The sequence below is a fragment of the Artibeus jamaicensis genome, unplaced genomic scaffold (genome assembly GCF_021234435.1).
Source record: "Artibeus jamaicensis isolate MK-2021 breed Jamaican fruit bat unplaced genomic scaffold, CSHL_Jam_final contig_482, whole genome shotgun sequence".
Taxonomy (NCBI): domain Eukaryota; kingdom Metazoa; phylum Chordata; class Mammalia; order Chiroptera; family Phyllostomidae; genus Artibeus; species Artibeus jamaicensis.
This window is the reverse complement of record NW_026521857.1, coordinates 677,083-698,710: the sequence shown is the minus strand read 5'-3', so window position 1 is coordinate 698,710 and position 21,628 is coordinate 677,083. Positions and strand designations below refer to the sequence as shown.

At 37.7% G+C, this 21,628-nt stretch overlaps 1 protein-coding gene across 1 annotated transcript in view; it reads left to right on the top strand.

The window, feature by feature from the left end:
* The window catches only part of ELOVL2 (ELOVL fatty acid elongase 2), an 83,959-nt gene that overhangs the window by 904 nt on the left and 61,427 nt on the right, over positions 1-21,628 (top strand). The gene's annotated exons all lie outside the window — the stretch shown is intronic.

The following is a 21,628-nucleotide window of genomic DNA, read 5'->3' as shown; positions in this document are numbered from 1 at the left end:
GTACTGGACTTTGCTGGGGTGGTGGCGAGGGTGGGGGAATGTCTGTTGGTGTCCCATGACCTGCCTGGTTTGGCAGCAGAGCCTGGGTCTGTGGCTAAAAAAGAGAAAGGGTTGTGCCATGCTCAAAGGACCAGTCAGTCCTAGGCGAAATGTGGAGCCCACATTTGTCTAAAGTGGTACATGTTTTATCTTTGCTTCTCTCCTCCCTTTCATGTAGTTTCCTTTCCACTTCAGGGCTGATTAAAGTATGCCGATCACCTGTCCCTTCCCCACTCCAGCTAACACTAATCCGTCCTACATCATGCCCATTCTACCCTTTCTAGTGCACATTATTTATCTGATTATATGTGAAGCCTTTTCTGGCCACTTTACCCAAAATTACAGTCTTGCCCACCCAACGCACCACAGTTCATATTCCCCTTGCCTGTTCCATTTTTTTCTTCTTCAGCATCTAATGTTTAACTTACTATTGATTTTGTTTATCTTGTTTATTGAATGTGTTCCCCACTGGAATGTAAGTTTCAGTAAGGCTAACATTTTTGTCATTTTTATCCACTGCTATATGTCTAGTACCTGCATATAATAGTGCCTGGCACATAGTAAGTGCTCAATATGTTCTTAAAATTAACCCAACAAAGCAGCATACTTTATGCTAATGTACACATGGGAAGCAGCACAGCTACAAGGATTAAATACCCAATTGAAGATTGTAATGATGAGAATCTCAAGTGAACTTTGAAAGGAGGGATATTCTTGGAGGGAAGAGAGTCAGTTTAGTGGTCCTCCATGATAGGAGTATTGGTTGACCATCTGTTATGTCTGGATTTGTCAGCTTTATGCTCTTGACACCTTGGCATATGAGTGGACAAATCCTTTTTAGGGCTTTTCCCTTCCAGGTCTGAATCTTTGTTCCAAATCATTATGAATTGTAATGAGTAAGGTAACAAGGTAATGAGTAAGGTAACTGTAATGAGTAAGGAGCGATCCAAGGATCGCTCCTTAACTGGATGGGCGAGTCATGGGAATTGACCTGAAAGCCAAAATAAAGGGCAGGCTCTTAGAAGTTCTACCCTATACGATTGTGATACTTCTTCTTTAGATAAGCATTTCTCAGTAACTTTGGGTCTTCAGAGAAGCTATTTTTATAAATATAACCGAGTCCAAGTCATCTCACTAAAAAAAGGGCAGGGAGTGGGAAGGGTCTGGGGTAAAATTCATAAATTAGCAGGTCAGTTGAAAGAGACACCCCTTCAGATTCATGTCTAACATGAACAGTTTCAGGATGTCTCTACTAATTAGTCTTCTTCCAAAACAGAATTCTTCTCTTGAAATTCCCTTTTGTTTTTCCATTTCCATAGTGTAAATTGATGGCAACCCTTGTTTTAAGTCCGGAGAAGTGTTTGAGCCAAACTGCTTGATAAAATTTATGTGGACAAGTGTCTGAAAACGACGCACTTACAACCATCACTGTATACATGCAGTAGTTCTATGATTACTGTCTAGTCCAAACAGGTGGTAGAAATTACAGGTAAAAAGGAAAGGAAGATAAGTTTGTACAAACAAACATAAAAGCACCTTATTTTTTTATCCCAATTTATAATTCTAGGATATTTTGCTGTGTTATGATTCCAGTCTATAAATACCAAGCTATTTTTTCCTTTCTATTCCTCAAAAGTGTTGCATTTGTAAGGGTGACAAAGTCCATTTTTAAATTATCCATTTGGGTAAGTTTACTTTTTGGTTCTTCAACAAAAGCTTTCAATTTAATCCGGTTCCCTCCAAAACATTTAAATCACAATTTGGGAGGTTCAGGTTCTTTTATGGTTTAAAATTTAAGTGGATCCATGCCATAGATCTAGTCATATTCAGAAAACAGGGCCCTGCTGTTCTGGGCTATGTCCATCATCTCCTCCACTGTACCATTGCACAGGACAGGGTTGAGTTTTTTTGGAGTACACATGGATAAAGGACAAGAAGTGACCCTGGAAACTCCTAGGCCCAGCATGGTGAAAACATGCCAACATCAGTAGTAGTTCATCATAATTCTAAAGTTACAAATTTACACATTTGTATTTTTTCCTCATTGAATCAGGCACTGGTATATCAGTTACACTGACAATGAACCATTCTAATAAATTGTTAGTTTGAATATAACCATTTAAAAATCCAACAGTTTAACAGTTGCAGGGTATAAATTGTTCTAGAATTGAAGATATGACAATTTAGAACTCGAGATTTAGGATCAGTCATGACTTTGAATCCCAGTGCCAACATTTAACTGTGACCTTGGGCAGATTAACTTCTTTGGGCTTCCGTTTTTTCTTTTGTAAAAGACTAATATTTCCTAAGGTTGTTGGGAGGAACAAATAAGATGATGTACTTAAAATAAGCATCATTCTTAGAGTGCTCAGTAAATATTAACTATTATGTGTTCTTTTTCTCCCACGTCTGTTTTCAGTTGAGACACCTAAGATTTACCTCTAAGTTTGCTTTCCCTTGTGTGATGCCAACACATGTCTATATCAGCAGCGTGCAGTAGAAATGTAAATCAAGCCACATAGTAATTTTTGAGTTTTTAGTTGTCACATTAAAAAGAGACAAGTGAAATTATTTTAATGTATTTCATTTAACTCAATCCGTGCAAATATTATTTCAGCATGCAATCAATGTAAAAATGTTAATGAGATATGATGTTCTTTTTTAATATGAAATCTTCAAAACTGGTGTATATGTGTACTTATAGCACATTCAGTTCAGGCTAGCCACAATTTCAAGTGCTCAATAGCCACATGTGGTGAGAGACTACTGTATTGGACAAAACAGCTCTGGATGATACACCTCTTTCAAATTTACCTCTTATCTGTTAGACCCTTTCCACTTGTGAGAACTTACTGCCACCTTAAACCTAGAATGACAAAAAGAAAGCTCACCTTTCAGATGCTCCTCTCTGTTCCCTTTTGCTGTTGGTAATTCCACCAGCTCTCAGGTCTACTGTGTCTGAAATCTGATTCTCACTCTTTTTTTCTTTAATATTGTTAATTGTATAATATTCTCACATTTTACTAGAAAAAGCGTTTTTAAATCTCTTTTCCTTTCCAACCCCCTTTTTGCTATTCTTATCTTTTCTGCTTTTTTCTTCTTTTGTGGTCTCTGTTTTTAACATTTTTACTTTAAGTTTATTATTTCTTCAAGGCCAGAGTCATGTAGTAACTTAACGCAGAGGCCTCTAGTCCTAATACGTTCAAAGACCCTCCCCCTTCCCTTCTTGAGAAATAGTTCTCTACTGAATCGCTGGGTGACATGTTCTCTTCATCCTTTCATCAGCTCTTTTTCATGTTGTTATAAATGCTATTTTATAGTTTATTTATGTTAAATGTCTTTTCTTTATCAGATAGCCAAAGAAATATAATTACTTTAACTGATAATCTGATATTAAAATAGTTCCCCCCAGGAAGCACAAAGGAAGGAAAAAAACCACAGGAAGAGGAAATGAAATTATTTGATCTTCATCTACCTTTCAAGAAATATCAGAGTACCTGAGGAATAATAATAGCAACACCCACAGCAGTGATGGCACTTTACATTTACTTAGTGCTTCATAGGAAACGAAGCACTCTCTCTGTGCTTAGTAAACAGAGGCACAAAACAAAAGAATGGGACTGGACCTAGAGTCAAGAAACCTCGTTTCTGGTTCTGGCTTTATTATTGTCTAGCTCTGTCCCTGTAAGTCGCTCTGAGACGCTGTTTATTCATCTGCAAAATGGAGTATTTTTCACAAGATTATTTTGTCAAAATCAAATGGGGCTTACCGTTACACTGGCTTTTTCTTCTGGCTGGATTTTTTTTCCCACAGAGACCTGTATGGCAGTCTTCCTAATACTTTCTTAGCTAGACCTACTGTAACCACTCTGTTTAACACAGGAAACTGCACTACCATGTTCACACATACCAAATCTTACACCATTATCCTCCCCCACCCCGTAACAGTTATAACCTAAATACTTACTCATTTACATAGCACTTGGAATCCTCTAATAATTTACTTACGATGTTATAAGGATTTTGCTTGTCCCTTTCTACCCAAATGCCAGCTTCATGAGGACAGAGATTTTTATTTGCGTTGCTCAGTGATGTATCTCTAGGTGTCTTAACCTGCAGCCCACCAGCTGTATGCGGCCCAGGATGGCTATGAATTGTAAATTTTGTAAATTTACCCTTAATTTACAATTTAGAAAATTGTAAATTTACTTAAAACCTTTTTTTGCTCATCAGTTTTTGTTACTGTTTGTGTATTTATTGTGTGGCCCAAGACAACTCTTCTTCTAGTGTGGCCCTGAGACACCAAAAGGTTAGACACCCTGCTGGGCAAATGCCTGACATACAGTAAATGTTAAACAGTTGATTGTAGATAAAGCGAAGGCTGGTTCCCAGTTCAGTGCTCTTTTCTCTTCACATCCCATTTACCATTCATGGAGGAAGAATTGGGAAATTGACATTTGCAGACATATTCACAGTACAAGTCCTTCAAGGAACAAAATCTCTTTGATGCATTTGAAATTATTACAGTTCAGTTTAGGTGTGTTTCAGTAATATAGTTGCTTCATCAATGCACGTATGGCTGTGTAACCTTTTAGTAAACGATACTGTGTATGTATTCATACAACTCTGTTTGCACCTCACAGTCAAATTTGTGGAAGGGGATAAGTTATATCATTATTTCTATATAATGAGATTTATAATTATAGCATTAAGTTGTTACCAAAACAAAAATAAATTTCTGTCTTAGTGATATAAACAAAGCTACAATTTATGAAGTTACTGAATAATTATTTTACATATATCTGTTACATTTTTTGGCTTTTAGTTATCACTTAAATATACTACAAATATAGTAATATCTTTATTTTTCAATTAAGTGTTCTTCAGTGCATTTTTTACATATTATGTGCTTTGACACCTCACAAAAACTTTTTAGAGAGACAAGTCCTGTATCAACATACCTACTTTACAGGGGATCGAGTTAAGTTTCGAAGAAGATAGATGATTTACCCAAGGTCACATATTAGAGGTAGCAAAACCACGTATGAACCTTCCAACTCCTAAAATATCACCTCTTCTCCTCTTCCGTGGGGCCTCAGAGAGGAGCCAGTGTAAATGTGCTCCTCTCACGTGAGTGTGACGGAAGCAGCGGCGTTGGAAAACTCAGAATGGCTTCCCCATGAATGATCAGAATACATAGGTAAAATACACGAACATTTAAACACTAAATGTATAAAACCAAAAGATTCATGTCATGTATATCGGGAGCATGCAAAGGAAATTAATTTTAAGTGGAGGTGATCAGGAACAATAGATGTACATATCAAATTTAATCTACTTACTGGTATAATAAATGGGGGGATACCCTTAAGTAGACAATTAGGTCATTTAAAAGGGAAGGGAAGTCAGTGTTTCTGAGGAGAATGTCTGCGTTCCGAACCCATTGATCAGAGAGAGACCAACAGCTTTTCACGTAAATTTTTCATAAAGAGTTCTTCATTTAGGTTTATTTATAAATCTTTAAATATTTAAATTCTTTTTTCTCTATGGTTAGCAGAATTTGGTTCATAGAATCTTTGCATTTTACAGATATTATGGATACTTGGGGGGGCTTTTTTTGGCAGTGTCATAGTTTATCTACCGTAACACTGATGAGTTAAATTAAAAATTAACTCAAGCCTTTAAAGAAGAAATCAGAATGTGTCCATAATGCAAAAAAATAAAATTAGGCCATTTCAACTTTCCAGAAAATTCAGTTTTAATCAACGGACTTTCTTCTCTGCCTCTGGGAAGACTGTTCAGTGGTGTCCAAGGCAGGCAGAGGAAGAGGAAGCCTGCACTTGGACCTTCTCTGCTCCCATTCTGGAGGCTTTCCTTAAATTGTGACGGGGAAGATACATTCTCTTGGAGCTGGCAGCTTCCTTGGTATTTTGGAAATGCAGATTTCATAATTGTTTTAATGTCAGTGGTGAAGTCATGCTCAGGAAGGGGAGTGCTTTGGACTGTCAGAAAAATACTCAGTTGGCTGTACTTTTCTGTAGTCAAATGGCACTTAGAGGCTATTTCATGTCCTTCTGTCCATAGTCTAGGGAATGGTTACTCCTTTGTGTTTTCAAGGAAGGCATTACCTGCTTTCCTTTGTCCTTTTCTCTATTCCGACTCCAAAAAAGAAATGGCATGTGTCACAAGGTTTTTTGTTTTTGGTTTTTTCCCCTGAGATTTACTGCCTGAAGTCTGCTTCAAACTCACCAGCACAAGGCAACCATACTAGTTTCACAGTTGTATAAGCCCTGTTTCTCCATGAAATAATAGTGTGAGAGTAAGTGGAAATGCCCCAGTTGTGTTGTAATATATTTCTGAAAACACTATTCTTATCAGTGCTTGAGACATATAAGATGCATAATAAAGTCCTTAGTGCAAACTTTGGAATTAATAGTTTGCATTCATTCTTTTGAAGGAAAGAGATAGGCTGTCTACATTGAATACCACATTCTTTAAAACTGATACCAAGGAGACAGGAAAATATATTGTCTCAGTAAACTTTTGATTAAATATACTCATTGATTTTTTTCATCCAACACATGCTCAGTAATAGGGGTGTGCTAGGCACTGTCAATCTAAATATAAACGACAGTCTCTGCTTCAAGAAATCTGCAGTACAGTGGGAGAATCTTTTATGTCCTCTGGTGCAAACAGGCTCAGTAGCTGAGCCTTTAAGTCACTCAGGCCAGTAAATGTGCCTTCCTGTGTGTACCATTTTATCCAACAAAACAACTTAGTCTAATGAGGTGAGTTATATTAATATGTTAATGTTATGTTAATTTAAAAAACACAAAAAACCTTGAACCTAAATCCTTTTACTTGTTTATCATACCAAGAACGTGCTTAGGGCACATTTAGGGCCAGGAGGTAGTTGGCAATTATATAGCTGAAATCATCAGAATGAATAAGGCTGAGATCAAGATTGTGACACCAGAGTACTCAGAAAATGAGCTGGTTTAGTGAAAGGAGGGAAAATCAAACCCGCTGTCTGAGAGATAGGAGGGGTAGAAGGAGCATGGCCTTAGGAATTGGACACACATATTTAAATGCACATTACCTCTAGGCTGGGCGAAGCCATACCTACTGACTCAGAATCTCTGAGGGGAGGGGCCTTGCAGTCTGCAGGTCAGGAATCAGGTCCACACAAATTTGTAATCTAGTTCTTGGGGGGCACAAAGGGACGAGGGACTGCTTTCTAGCAAAAATGTGTAGTGTGTGCTTCATGAAGGAGTTGGGGTTGATGATGAATCTTAAATAGCTTGGATTTTGATATGTAGGAAAAGGGAGGAATATAGAATTGAGCAGAACATTCCATTTAAGGCAATAAGTGGGTAAGGACCCAGAAGTAATAACAGATGTATTTGAGAAACTCTATACTGTGAGCAAGTTATGGACAGGGTCATATTTTCAAAGAGCCTAGTATAGATTAGCAGCTCAGTAAATTTGTGACGGCTATGGACTAACTGGATAATTGTATGGACCAGTTAAATTTTGAAGGGTCTTGAATCTGAGGCTAAGAAGTTTCTTCTGGATTTTGTAAACCAGGTTTTTATAATGGAGAGTTAAATGATGAAAGCATTATTTAGAAAAATTAATCTGGTCCCTTAGTGTCTGTGGCTGAGAGAGAGCCCAGACAAGGAGGTTCCGGGGGGGATGAACTAGTGGGTCAGTTCTTCTCACTTATTTTCATGTTACTGACTTCTGAAAACTTACCTCTCTAACCACACACTCTTGGGTTTAATTCTCTACTCCGTTTCTCTCGTCTCTAAAATACGTATGACATATGGTAAAGATTGGTTCAAATAAGATAATATATATAAAGTCCCTAATACAAGCTAGCTAGCATTAGTTACTCAAAACCAGTGGCTAGTACCCACAGAAACTTAATTATGTTCATCTGTACAACCCTAACTTTTTTTTGCATGCCTGAAAAAGAAATTTAACTAACTTGACTAATACACATTTATTTACATTTTTAAATAATTATCTGGTGATATGGATATTAGGTTTAACATTCAGGGCTTTTTCTGGAGAGAATGAAAAGTGATAAAGATGTTATTTTCTGATTTTTTTGTTCTTTTTCTTTAATCTTCATGAGTTCTATTAACTATGAGAAATTTAAAAAACAAAACTAATGAGAAATAAAAAAATTTCTCATTAGTTTGAAAAGTTTAAAAAGTCTTTCTTATTTTCACCTATAGATGTACTCATATTATAAAATAGTATATTTTGAAAATTGTTTTATGGATTTGAATCACAACTTCAGAAAATCCTGGGGGCTTCACGTAACCAGATTAAGCTTTAGCTGTTTGCCCAACTGTCTACATCAAATTGCGTATGGTCTTGAGCTTCTTAATAATGCTTAATCTGATGCCTTAACCCCTAAAGTGTATCCTACAAGAAAACAGTTTTTTCATTCCCTGCCTTTTCCAGTTAATAAGCATTATTTCAGTTGCTAAAATCCTAAGTAGAAAAGATTATTGGATTTTTATATTGTATTGAAAATAATGAGGAAAGAATGCCTATATGTACATAGCTTCTTTTTCCACCTTTTTCCTGTCAGTTTAGAAGTAGCGAATATTGATGAGAACTCAAAGTGTATGAGTGTCATAGAATGGAACCCATGAGGGAGCCCAGATACTGTCACCAAAACAAACCCTCTCTCCCCTGTTCTAGGTTCATCTTGCTGGCACCCAGGTGTTAGGAACTGTGGCTCTCAGTGCCAGTTTGGTAAAAAGGAAAGGAACTATTTATCAAGCTGTTACTGATATGCAAAATAACTCTCAGTGGCCCTGCTCCTTGTCTGCCATTGAGCTCCATGTCTGCTCAGTGGCCATCCTCCAGGCCTATGGGGGATATCCTGTATTCCTGGGCACCCCAACTTCTGGACCCCATTACATGAGTAAAACTGAAATAAGTAGCAATATGGAATGAACTTTGTATGATTTAGGAGAGGACAGTTTTAAAAGAAGCTAACTAAGATCGGGTAAGAAAAGTAGAAGATAGGTTGCACAGGTTGAGGGCAGCGAATAGACCAGCCTGGCTGGTGTAAAGGTGTTGTGTGGAAAACTGGTTCAGACCAGTCTGGAGGAATGCTTTGACCCAAATGGAATGAAGTCTCTGGGGTTTTGGTGAAAGTCCATGATGTCCTCCAGTGTAAAACTCTTTTTTTACCTAGTAGTCGTTTGTCTTATATAACTTGACTATCAGTTCATTTTCACATAAAATACAACAATTACATCTTCAATTTGTAAGCAACTTTAGAGAAACTTTCCACAATGTCCCTAATAATGGCAATCATAATACCGCATATTTGCATAATATTCTTAACTTAGAGGACACTTTCAAAATATCATCTCAGTTGCATATTACTTAGTTGTTTTTTTTTTTAATTTGGTTATTATATCCCCCACTGCAATATAAGGTCTATAAAGGCAAGAACTGTGTGTGTCTTATTTACCACTGCAATTTCAGCACTGGAATGGTGCCGGCATGTCATAGCTACTTAAAGAAAGAATACTTGTTGAATGAATGGACAGATGTGTAAAGCAGCTTTCTCATGCTTGAGGAAACAGACTCAGAGATTGTATTATTCCATCATACAACTAGTAAATGGTGGACTGGGGATTCAGACCCGCTTCATATCTGTGTCTCTTAATCTTCAGTCACATTGCGTGCTTCGTTATACCAACTGGCTTTCCCAATACCCATGATATTTTCAGCAAGACTGAAAACAACAGACCCTAAAAAATGGCAGGTTTAGTCATATCAAAGTAAAAATTTTGAGGTGATAGAAAACGTTATAGGCTGAGGTTTTTTTTAAAGGTAGCAGACTAAGAGGAGTTATTTGCAATCTATATAACAACATGGATTGTTATATATACAAATGACTTTTCTGTATCAATAAACAGAAGACAGGCAGTCCATTAGAAATATGGATAGAGGTTATTAAGTGGCAGCTCACTGAAGAGGAAATCACATAGCCAATAAACATTTTAAAGGCATGAATAACTGTAATAGTGATAAGGAGATGCAAATTAAAACCATCCAACACTTATGAATTTGGCAAAAATTTGAAATGACAACAGTAGAAAATCACATGAGTTTTGAAGAGCATATGGTAGTTTTTACTAAAATTAAAAATGTATTCCTCACACAACATAGCAATTCCACAACTAGATTTATTCCCAGAGAAATTACTTATGAATGCAAAGACATTAGTATATAGCAACATTGTTTGAAATAGCAAAAACTGGAACAACTATAATATCCATCAGTAAGGAAATGGGTACATAATAGTATAGAATAGTCACATGATAGAATATGGTACAGCAGTTACAGTGAATGAACTAGTATCAGCATGATACAACAGGCTGCAGAAAGGTAGGTATGATGTAATTTATATATATGTACAAATGCACAAAGAATGCTATTTTTGCTGTGAATATAAATATGTAAGAACCTGGACGGGACAGCTTGACATCAAATTGTTTATAGTAGTTATGTTTGAGGAGGGAACAAGAGACACAGGATTAGAAAGATATACAAAGGGAATAATAATTTATGAGTTATATTTTATTTCTTAGTTCCCAGCACCTAATAGGTACATTAAAAGTACTTACTGAATTAATTTTAAAAGGGTGGAAACAAATAGGACACACCTTTAAATGTGTGATATATTTATAGTTTACCATTCTCTACATTTTTATGCTTTTACATTTTTTTCCAAGTAGGTGAAAGGACTTAGAGCACATCCCTGAGAGAACCTTTTATTGTTTTCTTAATTCCTAACCCTTTTTTGCCTGACTTAATCAACATCTGAAAGGCCTTACAAGGTCAGACTGAGCATCCATGCAGTTTGATAGAGCTGAAGGACAACATAGTAAAGCATGCTTGTCATTCTGGACATCAGTGAAAGGAATAAGGATGTTTCCCCATGTGGGAAAAGAGAATAGCCGAATAATAATAGCAGTTAATTCTTACTGTATCCCAATTAATATGCTTAGAATCTTTCCTGTTTTCATGTATCCTCATAGCAACTTTGGAAGTTGGTACTCTCATTTCTTTTTTGCAGCTAGGGAAACTGAGGCAAGTTGGAGAAAGAAGCATAAAAGTAAGGAAAGGAATTTTACTCAAATTATGCACCATAAATATTTGTGTTTCCCACTTGCAAGTCAGTTGTAAAGGGCTTTTGAACCCACTGCAAGTTGCATCCTCCCACTTCCCTGCCCCTAATCTCCAGTTTACCCTGTGTTGTCTTTGAAAATATTTACGTTGAGTATCCTTTGGATCCGTTTCCAGTGTTAACACTGAGACTGGGATTTCGTTACTCTCCTTTTCACACCACTGTATTTCCTCTCCTGATTCTTCAAAAAATATATATCATTGAGATAATCACTAATTAAAGAAGGAACATTTCTTCTATATGATGTCACTCCCTTGAGATTTTCCAAGTATGGCGGCAATGGGAGATACAACGATATGACAATGTGTCCCTGAATTGGGATTTGAAAATGCAGGACACTGACTGAATGTCTGTTAAGCTTCTCCTGGATATACAGGCTTGTTGTGGATGCTTTTACAAGTATGAAATCACTTAATCTTCCTAATATTGTGAAGTTAAGATTATTTTTCTCTTTTTTATAGATAATGGAGATGTTTCTCAGAGATGATGGTTTGTCCAGGGTTACTGCAGCTGCTTAGTGTCAGAACCAAGACTAGAACCCTTGTGAAACTCTCATAATTTGCAGCAAACCACACAGAATGCCATGCTACTGTTTTAACCATAGCCTTAAGTGAACTCCTCCTCACACAAAACCCAGGATTACCTGAAAATAATCACCATCTACATGAATGGCAGGAAGATACAGCCTTCCTCGACCAGGGGTGTCCAAACTTTTCACATCTCTGGGCCACACTGGAAGAAGAATTGTCTTGGGCCACACATTAAATGCACAAACACTAATGACCAACTGATGAGCAAAAAAAAAAAAAAAGGTTTTAAGTAAACTAAAATTTTGTGTTGGGCCACATTCATAGTCATCCTGAGCCTCATGAGGTGTGTGGGCTGCAGGTTGGACACCCCTGCATGGTGGTCATTTACTAGCTGGATGAAATTAGGCAAGCTGCTTCACTTCTCTCTCTCAGTTTCCTGATTTGTCAAAGGAGATGAAAATACCTATTTTAGAGAGTAGTTGAGAGGATGAAGTGTAATATAACCAATAAATACAATGACCTAGTAGATACATTTAACTATGTGCATTTATTATTATTTTTATCATCATCTATTGTTTCTGTAATAAAGAAATCAGTAATATTGGGGGTGATTTGGAAATTAGGAACTCCTTGATTTTAAAATTAAAAAATTAAAAAAGCAAGCTACATGGCAGCTGTAGGTAACTAATGAGGGATAATTTAATTCTCTTTTTTTAAATATAAACTAATCAATAAGTTAAAAAGGAAAAAGAAAGCCTGCAATCATTATAACTTGGGAGCAGTTTACTCTTCTGATGGAGATTGTTACGCTGGACTAAAGCCATCCCATCACTGATTGGCCTGTTTGTCCATACCTGCTCCTGGCCAACAGTAAAACCTCTTTATAAAAAGTGACCAAGCCAAAGAAATAATTAGAAAGTTAAAACAAGCAATAGCTTATCAAGGCAGCAGTAACAAGGGAGACATACGGTGTTCTAAGAACCTGTTTTAACCTGTTATGGAGTTAAAATGCTACATCCAAATTCTAAGCAAAACCAAATCCTCTAAGAGGAAAAGACAGCCTGTAAGCAAAGCAACTTACATGTTTATGAAGAAACTACAGACATTTGATTGATGGAAATGAAATCCATCTGTCTGTAGATTTTACCCCCAAAAGTCCAAAATGGTCCCATTTGGAGGAATGGTATTAGGGGAAAGATGTTAGCAAGGCACGGGCAGAAGAAATTGGTTATATCAATAGAAATAGGGCTTTCAGAGCAAGACAGGTAATAGTTCCTCCACATTCTGAAAATACCTCTGAGGACTCTTTAAAAAAAAGATGTTGATGAACTGAAATAAATCCAGAAAAGAATTCTAAAGAAGGTGAGGGCCTAGAATTGACTTCATACATATGGACATATGTCTAATACCTAGTATATTCAATTAGTGCTCATGTAGGGAGGAAGGGAGGGAGGGAGGGAGTAAAATAAAAGAAGAATGGGAAAAGTTGAATTTACTGAGGCTGTTTAGCTTAGGAAAGGTGAAGGCTGTGTCAAATGATACCTAGCATCAAATGTCTGAAGGGCTTTCATGTGGAGGGAAACTTATTAGTCGTGTACGACTTAAGAGGGAAGAACTAAGCTTGATGAGTAACAGGTTATGGAGAAACATTTTTAGCTCAGAATATGGAAGGGTTTTCTAAGAAATGTTTAAAAATAGAATGTGCTATTTTGCAAAGTAGAAGTCTTTGAAGATTTTTCAGTAAGGTGGGTGAGTAGTTTCTATCAGAATTATTGTAGAAAGCAATGATATTTAGCTTTGGGAGGGAAGTTGAATTATGGTAGATGTCTATGATTCTCTGATTTTATGAGAGCCAATAACATACTCCTTGGTTTGTCTGAGGTTTAAAAGTCATTCTGTTTTTTCCATTCTATGTTTTTTCCTTTCAGTGTTTACTTTCAGAGTTTTCCATAACAAAAACTCTGGACCATAAAGAGCTAATTCTTATTCCTTTACAGTACTATGTGTTGGGAAAGAAATCCTTATAAACAAGTATGTTAATTTTTACTACAATACATTTTAAAAGTCATTTTCCATAAAGCACAGGGTAGGTTTAAGAAATGGAGATGTAAGCACATCAAAACTTGCCAGATATTTTCAAATATTATTTTACCTAAAATATTAAATCTCTGTAAGAAAAGATAGTTACTCTGTAACAGAAAGATAGTTACTGTATTAATACTTTAATTAATACAACAGTATTAATACTTCATATTGTTATGTTATAGTTCATGTGAAATCAGGCTGTTGATGAAAAAATGTCCAGCCAGAGAAAAAGGTTTATAAGAATTTATTTGAGCCAAATCGATGACAATTGCCTGGAACCAAGGTCTCAACAGACTGAGAAAATGCTCCAAAGAAGGGCAGTTTTGCAACTTATTTTAATACATTAGAATCAAAGGAAGAAACATTAAATGGGTTACATGGTGGTAGATTAGGGAGGCGGGAGAAAGCAAAGCAAGGAAATCTCTGAGATTGTATAAAAAGTAAAACAGACATGTGTCTTTTACCTTGGTGGGCACAGGATAGTTAATCATTAACATTTACAGCACATAAAGGTGGTGTGTGGGCAACAAGATAACAATGTGGTCTTCTGCTCTGGTGCCTGCGGTTGTGTTTTCAGGAGATCTGGAAAAGAACATTACTCTGACGTTGCAAAGGCATGTTATCTTAGATGCACAATGAAAATAGACTGAAATTTCAACGTTAAAGGTTGACCTTTGTCAAGGAAGCTGTAGGCCTATGATGTGACTACCCACCATGACCCTCTCTGAGTTAGGAATTTTTACATTTATACCACTTGTGTGGTTACTTTGGTCTCTGGGTTTGTAAGTCCTGCCATGTGGGCACCCCCTGAGCTTCTCAGGGTTTAGTATGTGGCCCTTTTTTGTCCACAAGGCTACAATTTATACAGTCTGTAAATCCTATTACTTCTTCAGTTTTTCATATGCTGGATATGTATAAAACTAGAGCTTCTTGGTATGAGTTATAGAGTGTGACCAAAGACAGAAAAAAATTTCACATTAAGACAGTGATCGTGCTGGAATCGAATCACACATGAGCAACACTTGTTTTGCTTATTCTAAGCATAGTTGATCATCTTTAGTGTATTTCTGTTCCATGAGCACTTGTCTTACAAAGTCTTTGTTTCTAGATAACTGGTGTCAAAAGCAGCTAATCCAGTCATCACAGGAAGTGACGTTGTCCCCCCAGCCCCCACTGCTGTACTATGTAAATGATGTTCAAGGCCACAAAACTTGTTTCAGAGTTAAGACAGGAACCTGAGTTTCTTAATTCATATTCTGATGCTTTCAGCCTTATAATGATGATTAGTGACTTTAGAGTGAAGCAGTAATGTTTACAGTGGCTAACTGTATGGACAGTCCCTTGAAGAGATTCCAGAGGATTGGGATTTTGCTTAAGTAGGATTTTTAATTAATATGCAGGGGGGCAAAAGTAGGTTTACATAATATGGGAAAATACACTAATTAATAAAGAATTATACAAGATTGAACTCTTTTGCGTACTAACAACTATAAAGCTACCTTTGCCCCCCCTGCATAACGGGGTGTGACATGAGTATGTTTTATTCTAAAAGCTAAAATAACCACTGGTTTCATTGAGTTATATAGCTTTCTCTGTGAGTATATTTAAGTGACTGCTATATTAGAGTATTCTGGAAACTGAAGGAATAGCAAGCTGGATGAACAAGAAGGTGAAAACCACACTGCTCTTCAGTCCTTCAAAGGGAAGAGTTAGAGAAAGTACTGAATGGATATATTTATAACTCTATCTATTTACCTATCTATATACTTTAGTAAGGATTTTCCCTTCTAATTTTTACCACCTGCTACCTAATAAGTCTCTTGCCTTGAGAATTATATATTAATGAGATGATGGGCCTGAAGAAATACGGAAAAAGGGCTTTTATTTTCCCACAATTCCTATTTTGTCCAGTGAAACAAAGGAAGACCTTCTATGAAGAATCAGTTTCTTGGTGGCTGTCCCAGAGATCTGTAATATTACACTTCATTCCCAAGTTCAGGATTAATGTATGAGTTGCCTTGTCCCTCCTGTTACAGCCAAGAAGGATCACAAAGGATTTCCTACCAGACGCTACCCGGTTGTATTTTGGCAGCCCTGCGCAGCTTTATCTGACATTTTTGCCCAGCTTGCTCCTGGCCTTCAGAGCCATTTACATTTTCAACCCTAGGAGTCTTTTAAAGTTATGCAATTGAGTTGGCTTGTTAAAAAAAAATAATAACAAAAAACTCAGTGTAACATCTCCTTCTTTAACTTTTCTAATGTATTTCAATCCAACACACACTTATTTTCAAATAATCAGGCCAGTAAACTTTCATTAAGTCTACTTCGGAGACTAGTTGTAGCCACAGTTTGAGAAACAACTGAAACTACTAATCAAATGCAATCACTAACAACATGGAAGCCGGGCTCTCATAATCGTTGCAGTTGCTCTTTCCCCTGTGTCTTCCTGAAAACATCTGTATCAGATATCTTCTCAAAACTCAGGAGTGTTGCCCACCCACTCCTTCCTCCGCCCAGAGTCACTACCCATTAGTGTTGATCAGTTTAGCTTGTCCATTTTAGAGGCTGAGAGAGAAAACACTATAAACCTACATTAGCTGCAGTAGTTAACATTTTCTATAATGATACAATTCTAAAAAGCTATATATAAAAAGAAAAACCAAATAATCTTTGCATGCTGAAAGGCTAAAACTCGGTGAAGACTTCTGCCAGGATAATATTTTTACAATGATGAGATCATGAAAAGAACGATTAGTATACTTTGTGTATGGTTCTTTATTTTATAGAAGCTAACTGGTTTCTAATAGAAGAATAGATTGTGGGGGTGGGTGGAGGTGAACATATAAAGGGGATAAGTGGTATTGGAAAAAGTACAATCAAAATAAAATTTTAAAAGTAGGAAAAAGAAAAGCATACCAAACATCTCATAACTGATTTGCTAACCAGGGACTACCAGGCGACTGCCAGGCGGGGAGCACACACATGCTGTGTGGAGAGGCTGGACAAGGGGGATTCGCGTCCCAGGTGGGAAGGGGCAGGACAGAGCCAGATTTCATCATTCTAGTCAAATTCATGCCCAGTTTATAACTTATGAATTGTTTATTTATGGGGTTTTTCATTTAATATGTTTGGACCATGGATGGCTGCAGGTAACTTGAACTTCAAAAGCAAAACCACAGATAAGGGGGACAACTGTATTGTCAACATTAAGGGAAACTGACATGTTTTACCCTTCATTTTCCTATCATGTGATGTTACACGTGATGACCAAGTTAAATGAGAAAAAAAATAAACTGATGTACACATTTAAAAAATTTGTTAATATTCTTGTAAATTATTTATATGACAATGTGGTTGTGCTCTTTACTCCATTTTAATTTTTATGATACATTTATAATTGTTTTAAATAGACATTTATTCACTTCAAAATGTTTCTTATAACCTGTTAAGGATTACACTGTAAATAAGCATTCAAAGAACTTGAATGCATGCAGTTGAACTAAATTATTGAATGAGCAACACTTATTGAATGATGTAACTTAACTTACCAAATTACTGTGTTAATTTAAAAGGCTACAGATTTCAGCTTCACTGATTTCAGTTCTATCTGCCCAGTTCATTTCCAAATTATGCATCAGTTCTACATACTTCAGATATTAACACCATATATGAAGATTAAAATATATTAATTTAGTTATTACTTTATTGTGTGTTTTATATTTATTTCCAGTAGCTTAAAAATTAGTATATAGGCAAAGAATGGGATAGCTGTCTGGTTGGAAGCAGGGATGAGGGAGGAAGGGCTTCAAATCTGTTATTTAGCACCTTAAAGAAAATGGACAGAGGAGGGTAAAGGGGGAAAAATTGGGACAACTGTAATAGAATAACTTTAAAAATTAAAAAAAGAAAATTGAAAACACAACAAAATGCTTCCTATTCTCCATTGAATTGAAATGATTTACCAATAAGAAAAAGGTAGTAATGTTTCATAAAAGTGCTCACTTAGTAGAATTCAAAACAGTAGCTCAAGAAGAACCCAGAGAGCAGAAAGTGAGACACAATGCTAATTAAAAAAAATGGGGGTCTGGGACTTCTGGCCAAAATGGAGGCGTAGGTAGACACACTGTGCCTCCTTGCACAACCAAAATAAGGACAACAATTTAGAAACAAAGTAGTAACCAGAACTGACAGAAAATTGAACTGTATGGAAATCCGACAACCAAGGAGTTAAAATAGATACATTCATCCAGAGGGGTAGAAGGGGCGGAGTCTGTGGCCTAGCAGAGAGGGGTCGTGGGGAAAAAAGCAGTGGCACTGGGCACATAAGATGGCAGCAGAGGGACCCTGGGCACACAGGTGAGGACCCTGGCTGGCAGGACCCTGGCTGGCAGGCCCCAGGCGTGGGGTGGCAATGGGCAGACTCAGTGAGGCAACTATAGTTGTCAGGAACAAGGGTTTTCAGGAACAACTATAAAGGACACATGGACAACTATAAAGCACTATGCACAAGGTGGCTGACTGACTGGGGGTCACACATTCATGTGCAGATAACCCAGGCAAAACTGGGGAGCAAGACAGACCTTGCAACCCAGGGTCCCAGCAAGAGGAAACAAAGCCTCAAAATACTGATTGAAAACACCTGTGGGTGTTGAGGTACCGGGAGAGAGTTTGTTGGAGAGACCCACAGGGTTCTAGAACATACACAAACCCACCCACATGGGGAATTGGCACCAGAAAGGCCCAATTTGCTTGGGGGAAGTGGCAGAAGGGACTGAAAATCCAGCAGAGAGCTGAGCAAGCGCCACTGTTGCCTCACGGACCCCGCCCCCACATAGTGTCACAACCCAGTGACTGGATTGCCCCACCCTGGTGAACACCTAAGGCTCTGCCCCTTACTATGTAACAGGTATGTCAAGACAAAAAAAATGGCTCAAGTGGAAGAACAGATCAAAGCTCCAGAAAAAATACAACTAAGTGATGAAGAGATAGCCAACCTATCAGATGCATAGTTCAAAGCACTGATTATCAGGATGCTTGCAGAATTGGTTGAATTTGGTCACAAATTAGATAAAAAATGAAGGCTATGCTAAGTGAAATGAAGGAAAATGTACAAGGAACCAATAGTGATGGTGTGGGGGCAACTTTTCCTGCAAGTTCCCCCGTCCACCACGGATGAAAGTAGTCTACCAAGACTTGATCTGCTTGGGGAGGAGAGGTGGCCAGTCTTTCAGAGGAGAAAGACCAGGAGCCCCTTCCTCGACGGCTTTTATTGGGTTGTGATACACAGGAATACAGGTGGCAAGGATCAAACAGTAGATAACATTTCAAAGAACTCTGAGGGTTTAGTCTGAGTCAGTGTCTGTCAGGTAAGGGGGTTGCCGAAACTTTGGGAGACATACTCATTTCCTGCTCAGACCCTTATCACATGAATGAAAGCACTCTTAGCAAAGCAGGCTTCACAGGACTTTAGGAATTCTTTTTTATGCCCAATCACCCCAGATCCTGCTCTAGCTGGCAAGGGGCTTCACTGCCTCTCCCATCATAGGTTTTCAGGCTTAAGTGGATTAGCGCCGGGAAGTGCTTCTTCTAGAGGAAATGGGGACTCGGGCTATGTCAGAATAGCCAGGGGGTGAGGGTCCATCACTCCCTCTTTGTTGCAGCCGCCCAAGTGATCGTGTCTGGCTTAGGTTGCACCCTCTCTGAGGGGTCTTACCTGTCATTGACTATCTGGCCAAGCATTGGGGGCAGAGATGGATGAAGCAGAAGCAGCAGTGCTGCCAGAGACAAGCTATTTCTCCTTAGTGGGTCACAGTCCGGAGGTCGCTCACTCAGCCTTAGCCATGGGGGGCAGTTATAACATCTGAAACCAGGCAGAGCAAATTAGATAAAAAAAATGAAGATTATGCTAAGTGAAATGAAGGAAAATGTACAGGGAACAAATAGTGATGGAAAAAAACTGGGACTCAAATCAATGGAGTGGACCAGAAGGAAGAAAGAAACAACCAAGCAGAAGGGAATGAAGAAACAAGGATTCAAAAAAATGCGGAGAGGCTTAGGAACCTTTAGAATCTTTAAATGTTCCAACATCCGAATTATAGGGGTACCAGAAGGGGAAGAGGAACAGCAACAAATGGAAAACTTATTTGAACAAATAATAAAGGAGAACTTCCCCAATCTGGCAAAGGAAATAGACTTCCAGGAAGTCCAGGAAGCTCAGAGAGTCCCAAAGAAGGTGGACTCAAGGAGGAACACACCAAGGCACATCATCATTACATTAGCCAAGATTAAAATGAAGGAGAGAATTCTAGAAGCAGCAATAGATAAGGGGAAATTCACCTACAAAGGAGTTCCCATCAGACTTTCAGCTGATTTCTCAAAAGAGACCTTACAGGCAAGAAGGGGCTGGAAAGAAGTATTCCAAGTCATGAAATCCAAAGACCTACATCCAAGATTGCTCTATCCAGCAAAGCTTTCATTTAGAATGGAAGGGCAGATAAAGTGCTTCTCAGATAAGGTCAAGTTAAAGTAGTTCATCATCACCAAGCCCTTATTATATGAAATGTTAAAAGGACTTATCTAAGAAAAAAATAAAACATATGAACAGTAAAATGACAGCAAACTCACAATTATTAACAGCTACACCTAAAACAAAAAAAAAGCAAACAACTAGAAGAGGATCAGAATCACAGAAGTGGAGATCACATGGACAGTTATCAAGAGGGGAGTGGGAGGAAGAGAGAGGGGGGAAAAGTTACAGAGAATAAGTAGCATAGATGGTAAGTAAAAAATAGACAGGGGGAGGGCAAGAATAGTAGGGGAAATATAGAATCTAAAGAACCTGAAACACATGGTCATAAACTAAAGGGGGGGGATGGTGAGGGAGGGGTGTGCAGGGTGGAGGGGAATGAAGGGAAAATGGGACAACTGTAATAGCATAATGAATAAAATATATTTAAAGATGGGGGTCTGATACTTAAATTTACATTAATCTCTGTATTTTGACCCAATGTATTGGCAAAGGCAAATGGGCATAATCACACAGGGTGTGTTATGGAAATAAATTGTTTTGTCAAGTGCCTCTTATGTGAAAAATACATAACACTTGTCACCCTTATCATTTCACCCTCTCCATAAAGTTGTCTTTATCAGTCCAGTGTTTAAAATTTTATTGTTGTTCAAGTACAGTTTTTGGCCTTCTGCCTCTGACCCCGGCCATTCCCACCTCCCTCCTCTGATTACAACCCCCCCCCCTTTGTTTTGTCCATGTGTCCTTTATAGTTATTCATGAAAACCCTTACCATTTTTCCCCCATTATCCCCTCCCATCTCCTCTCTGGTTACTGTCAATTTGTTCTTATTTCAATGTCTTTGGTTATATTTTGCTTGCTTGTTTGTTTTGTTGATTAGGTTATACTTATAGGTGAGATCATATGGTATTTGTCTTTCACCACCTGGCTTACTTCACTTAGCATATTGCTCTCCAATTCCATCTGTGCTGTCACAAAAGGTAGGAGCTCCCACTTTCTTTCTGCTGCATAGAATTCCATTGTGTATATGTACATTCTTGTGTATATGTACCATAGTTCTTGGATCCATTCATTTACTGATGGGCACTTAGGTTGCTTCCAGCACTTGGCTATTGTAAATTCTGCTGCTATGTACATTGGGGTGCATTGGTTCTTTTGGATTGGTGTTTCAGGGTTCTTAAGATATAATCCTAGCAGTGTAATTTCTGGGTCAAAAGGCAG